Source organism: Natrix helvetica, assembly GCF_964273705.1.
Source record: "Natrix helvetica genome assembly, chromosome: 7".
NCBI classification, from domain to species: Eukaryota; Metazoa; Chordata; class Lepidosauria; order Squamata; family Natricidae; genus Natrix; species Natrix helvetica.
Genome location: NC_138558.1, coordinates 50,240,522 through 50,246,631, shown reverse-complemented (window position 1 = coordinate 50,246,631; position 6,110 = coordinate 50,240,522).

Sequence of the window (6,110 nt, the reverse complement as noted above, 5' to 3'; positions counted from 1 at the left end):
CGAAGAGCCAGCGCTGTGCGAAGATGTCTCCATGGTCATGTGGCCAGCATGACTAAATGCCAAGGGCACACAGAACGCTGTTACCTTCCCACCAAAGGTGGTTTCTATTTTTCTACTTGCATTTTTACATGCTTTCGAACTGCTAGGTTGGCAGAAGCTGAGACAAGTAACGGGAGCTCACTCCATTATGCGGCGCTAGGGGTTTGAACCGCTGAACTGCCAACCTTTCTGATTGACAAGCTGAGCATCTTAGCCACTGAGCCACCGTGTCCCTATTTTTAAGGAATAGGACCTAATTAATCATCCCATTTTGACTTTGTGATTCATTTTCTTAACCTAAAGGGTAAAGGCTTATGTGTGAATAATGGACAATGTGTACCAAGTCTGTGCTGTTCTCTTCAATGTTTCTGTGGCTGTCTTCTAGCCATGGTTGCCACTCTTGTAGACTGTCTTTATATACCATGTAAAATTATGGTCGTAGGGCTAAATGCACCCTTCTGTGGTCTTCTGCAGTCTCCTGATCTCTCATCCATTGCCACCAATTTTAATCAATTAAAATGATTTTAGAATTGGATAAAAATGGAAAAAAGAAGTTTTAAGAAAATGGATGGACTGTAAAAAAAAACTGGTTTGTGTTCTGTGCTTGCTGTGTTTTCCTTTGTAATTCTCCTCCCACTTCTTTCTCATGCATCCCCAATTCATTCCACAAATAGGCACATCTACAGAGAAGGAGAAAAAGAACTATCAAGAAGGCAAGTGCAGCCACATGTATCCTTTGACCACACCTCAAAGGTGGTGTATTCATGCAGCCGAAATATTTATGGATTGAATTACTTTAATCCTCTGATGTGCCTATTTTTAAACTAGGTTCTTGCAACAAGGAACTCCATACAGGATGCTGGTGCTACACTACTTGATTACAAATGACTTAAATTACATTTTCAGTAAGCCACAAACCTTTCCACATATATTTTTCCTTATTTTTTATTGATATGATTTGTTCTTCCACTTTCTCTGGCGTCAAAAAAGAAAAGTGATTCTTTGCATAGGTAGCCACATGCAACAAGAAGAATGGAATGGAATAGAAATGTAAATGGAGACAGAAATATCTCCACAGTTTTGAGTGTGTTCGTGTCAAGATTGTTCTGGCTGCACCACAGGGTTAGTTGTTCAGCTTCCCATCTATGTGCAGACTCATCTTTGTCTCAAATGAGACCAATGACTGTCGTATTACCTGCAAACGTCAGTACTTTAACTTTGAGATTTCCTGCTTGAGCAGGGGGCTGGACTAGAAGACCTCCAAGCTCCCTTCTTCTCCTCTTCTGAATAGATGCAGTTGTTGGTATAGAAAGAAAAGAATAATGGAGAGAGCACACAGCCCTGGAGGGCACCTGTGTTAATTGTACAGGTATCTGATGTAATTTTGCCAAGGTATCTGATTAATTTTATTTGAATCTGAATATGAAAGAATCTGAATAATTTTACCAAGGTATCTAATTAATTAATTGTATCAGACACCGGTACATTTAGCAGGTGTTCTAACTCTACAGCTATCTGATGTCATTTTGCCAGGATTACCCAGTTCTATGTTTATGTTATTGTCCAGCCTAGCCAAATCCCACATTACAATTTTCAATCTCTATGCAGAGGTTCAGTCATTTGAGTGGTCAATTTATTTATTTATTTTAATTTATTTTTCAAATTTATACAACCATCAATTTTACAAAGCAAATGACTTTGGATAGTGTACAACAAAGTTAAAAAAAACAAGAATACACAAATAACTTAAAAGCATTAAAAATGTAGAAATTGCAGTTACAAAGAATAAATAATAGGTGAATATTAATTGTGCAACCTCACTAATTTGCTGATTCCCTGGGATCTAAAGTCTGATAACACAACCAGGTCTTGAAGATTTTCAGAAAGTCAGGAAAAATGCTGTTGTGGATTCTTTGCCAAAGAAATGAACACATGCTGGCTAGTGTCCTTGCAGCAAAAAGCGAACAGCCTGGTCAGCTTCAGCATTTTTTCTCAGCCCTGGCATGTGGCACATGCGTCCACCATCAATCAACTGACTTGAGCTGCTACCACCACCGGGGAATGCTGCAGCCTTCACTGCCGAGCAGCTGATTGACAGTTGGATCAGCCTCCTGGAATACTGCCAATCAGTTGTTCTACGCGGTGGGGATCACCGCCATCAATCACCATCAATTGCCGCCACTGTTTGCCACCACCAATCGCTGCCTATTGCTGCCGATCGCCGCCACCATTTGCCACAGATCATCATCTCTGATTGCTTCTGCTGCCGACCACCACAGATCGCTGCCATTCACCACCGCCACCGATTGGCACTGCTGCCATTTGGCAGTGGCAATCAGCACCGATTGGCAGCGGCGGCGGCAAACAGCAGCAGTGATCCCCACCACCCAGAACAGCTGATCAGTGGTATTCTGGGAGGCTGATCCAACCTCCAATCAGCTGCTTTGCCAGGCAGTGGCAAATGGTGGCGGCGGTGGCACCGAACCCCTCCACCTGACACAATATTCACTCTATAAGATGCACAGGGGATGGTGGTCCAAGGGGCCGGTTAGGGCTGAGTGCAAACCTTTTGTTAAAAAGCAAGATGAATTGTCTGTATTATGGGGATGTCTCCTGTGGGGGACCGGGTAATTGTTCCACCCAAACTGCGAATTGCTGTATTAGAGGCCTTGCATGTAGGGCATCTGGGAATTGTCCACATGAAATCTTTGGCAAGGAGTTACATGTGGTGGCCTAATATGAATGGGGAGATTTAAGAGTGGGTGGCAACCTGCGGTCCGTGCCAGGAATCCCGACCAGCTCCCCTAGATGTGCCCACACAGGTATGAAAAAGACCCCAGGCACCCTGATCCAGAGTACACATTGACTTTGCGAATCCTGTGCATTGGCAAGTATTTCTGATAGTTGTGGACGCTTACTCGAAGTTGTTAGAGGTAGTCCTCATGCCTCTACCGTGCCATCACCATGGCAGAGGCAGTCATCAAAGTGCTACAGAGACTTTTCTCCAAGTACAGCCTGCCCGACGTCTTAATCTTAGACAACAGGGCTCAATCCACAGCCATCCAATTTGAGACTTATTTAGCAAAATAGGGAATTAGACATGTCCTGGTCACCCCATTCCATCCGGCTAGCAATGGGCAGGCGGAGAGAATGGTGTGATCTGCAAAAGAAGCCCTATCCAGGATGGAGCTGGGAGATTGGCAAACTTGGGTAGACCAATTCCTCCTTTACCAACTTATCATGCCAATTGCCACGACCGGCAGAAGCCCTTCTGATCTATTAATGGGTCGCCAACTAAGGTCTCCCTTAAATTATTCTGCCGAGCCACCTATTGATTTGACCAGCAACTAAGATCATTTAGCATAGGGGATCGAGTTTACGCCCATAACTACATGGGAGAGGGGGGGGCTCTCTGGATTCCTGCCACAATTGCTTAAATCACCAGACCATGCTCTTACAAATTGGAACTCGAGGACAGGAAAGTTTGGAAGCAGCACATTGACCAACTCCAAGGCCACCTCGACCATTCAAATCTTAGGCAACCAGAGGCAACTCCTGCATGAGTTAGCCACAGCCCTACCCAATAGGAGCAAGCGTACACTTCTTCCACAGACTTCTCAAGGCCGAAAGTACCGGAGTACTTATCTGAGATAGTTGGGGGCCCGCAGCGAGTTCCAAGCGAACTGGCTCTAGGAACCCCAGCCATGCCCCAGGGAAAGTTCCAGGAGCTTCCACCAGGCAGAGTCAGAGAGACAACAGGTCTAACCGACCTGACTGAAATCCCATCACCAACTGAACTGCACAGGTCAGAGAGAGCTTCTAAAAGACCCGCCTACCCACGTGAGAACGTCACCAGCTGGATCAGCCCAACTAAGAGGGGAGGGCTGTTACATACTGACAGCCAGTATGGTAGGTTCCACCAAGGTCCTTCAATCTGGTGGCAATATACTAAAAGCTGATTGGCCGAGCCGTTTGACAGCTCCCTATAAAAGGGCTAACTCAAACGGAATGATGCTGGATTGAACATAGTTTGCCTAATAAAGAGCTGTTGTTTGTCACGGGGAAAAAAAGATACACAGACATTTCCACCCACTTTTTTTGTGGGGGGGAGGAGTGCATCTTATAGTGTGAAAAATATTGTATGTTGGTGGAGCAAGGTATAATAACTCACAGGGCTAGGACAAAACAGAAGTGGAGTTTTTAAAAGTAGTTTTAAAAAGTTAATTTGATCTTGTTCTTTATTTTTAATGGTATTTTCCCTTCTGTTTAATTAATGATGACAATGACAGATTTTAAAAGCCTTGTAGGTCCCATTCAAGGCTTTCAAGGCTGCAGCTGTTTCTCGAGCCTCACCTTCTCTATTTCTGAAGCAGCTTATAAGAAAGATGGAACAAAAGTTGCATCCCATAAAGGCACTTTCCCAAACCATGATGAAATCTCTGCCTTTCTTTCTTCTTAGATTTTGTGTTCTAAATGAAAACGTTTGTTTAAAAATAGCTAAAAATAAAAACAACCTTAGCCATCTCTGAAGGATTTTTTCCAGAAATAAAAGAAATTGGGAAATGCAGGCACATACTTGCTAACGTCTATGAACATGAAAGCCTTTTTCTGAATATTTATTTATTAAATTTTTCTTCCATGATTTGTGAAAGAAAAAGAATCCTTAAGATATCATATTTTGTGATCCTCAAAATAATTCTACAGAATAGCTTAGTCTGAACAGAATACTCAAGGCCATCGAGTGAGCTTCATGGCTGCCTGGAGATCAAAGCCAGCTGCTCCAACATTCACGCCATTGGATCCCATTAAATGGTTGCAATTGATCCATAGAGCTAACAGCGAATGGATTGCATGTATCTGTTCCACTCAAGAAACACTGTTAAAGGATTGCTTGTTTCAGAAATTGGGATGTGAGCTTCTGTTCAAGGTGAAAGAATACCAAAATTTGCTAGAAAATAAAGATTTGGGGATCAATTCAATTTCAGTACATTGCGAAGCTTCGGTGGGGAAATATTTAAAAATATAAAGGTATAAATTAACAGATTAGCTAGTAGAGAAGTGTTAGGTAGTGGAATTATTCCATGTAATAAGGTTATGCTTTCAACGCAAAAACACTGTTCATTTCTTGGTTAACTGTAGCACACCAATGGTCCTTATTCTGAATGTTCAAATCCAGGTTTTCTGGCTCCATCTGGTGGTCCTAGAAAGCAATTGGTTTTTTTTTTTTTTATACATGCATACCAACAGTATATACTACCTACAGCACTTAGAAGTTTCTCTCTCATATTTTTGTTGGAAAATGCAACATTAATATTTAAAATATGGTTAATTAGGGACTAGCCAACACAAACATATCTATTTTTATCACTTTGCCATATTTATTTTCGTGTAGGCATTGTAAAGTAGACCTAAGCACCATCCTTGTTTAAGCCTTGCAATATGTCAGAGGAGCCACCTGAGATAGTAGACTGTTGAAGCCAGAAACTGATTAATAGAGGATGCACCAAAAATTAAATAATAGTTCTTTGCAGAAGTGATGATGGGAGATGGATTTAGATTCCAATTTGATCCATATCTATACAACATGATGTGACTCTTGTGTTATTCCATTCAGTTCTCATCATTTCAAAACAGTATGGTCAAAGACAGGATACTAAGTGCAATTATTGTCCAGCAACATCTGGCTGACCATGGGTTTTCTGTACTTGAAAATGATAAAGGTTCCAGGCAAATAAAATTATTTCAGAAAGATTATTACAGAAATTGTCTTCACAATCTTCTTCTCATGGAATAAAATTTTCTAAGAGGTTTCTGATTCTATGAAATAATTACAATACTGTATTGGAAATGGTGGGAGTGGTAAGAGGCCAATATTAATTGATTTATCTGACTTTGGTTTTGTTTATGCCCTCTTACTCCCAGCTCTGTTTCTAAAGATTAAGGACATTCTGGTTTTGTTATAACTGAGAAGAGGAAGATCAGTGACATTTGCATCTTTCTCACTGTACATTAGCTAAACCAAGAACCAACTGAGCATTACTTGCCATTTAAATTAAATATTTTCGTGAGTA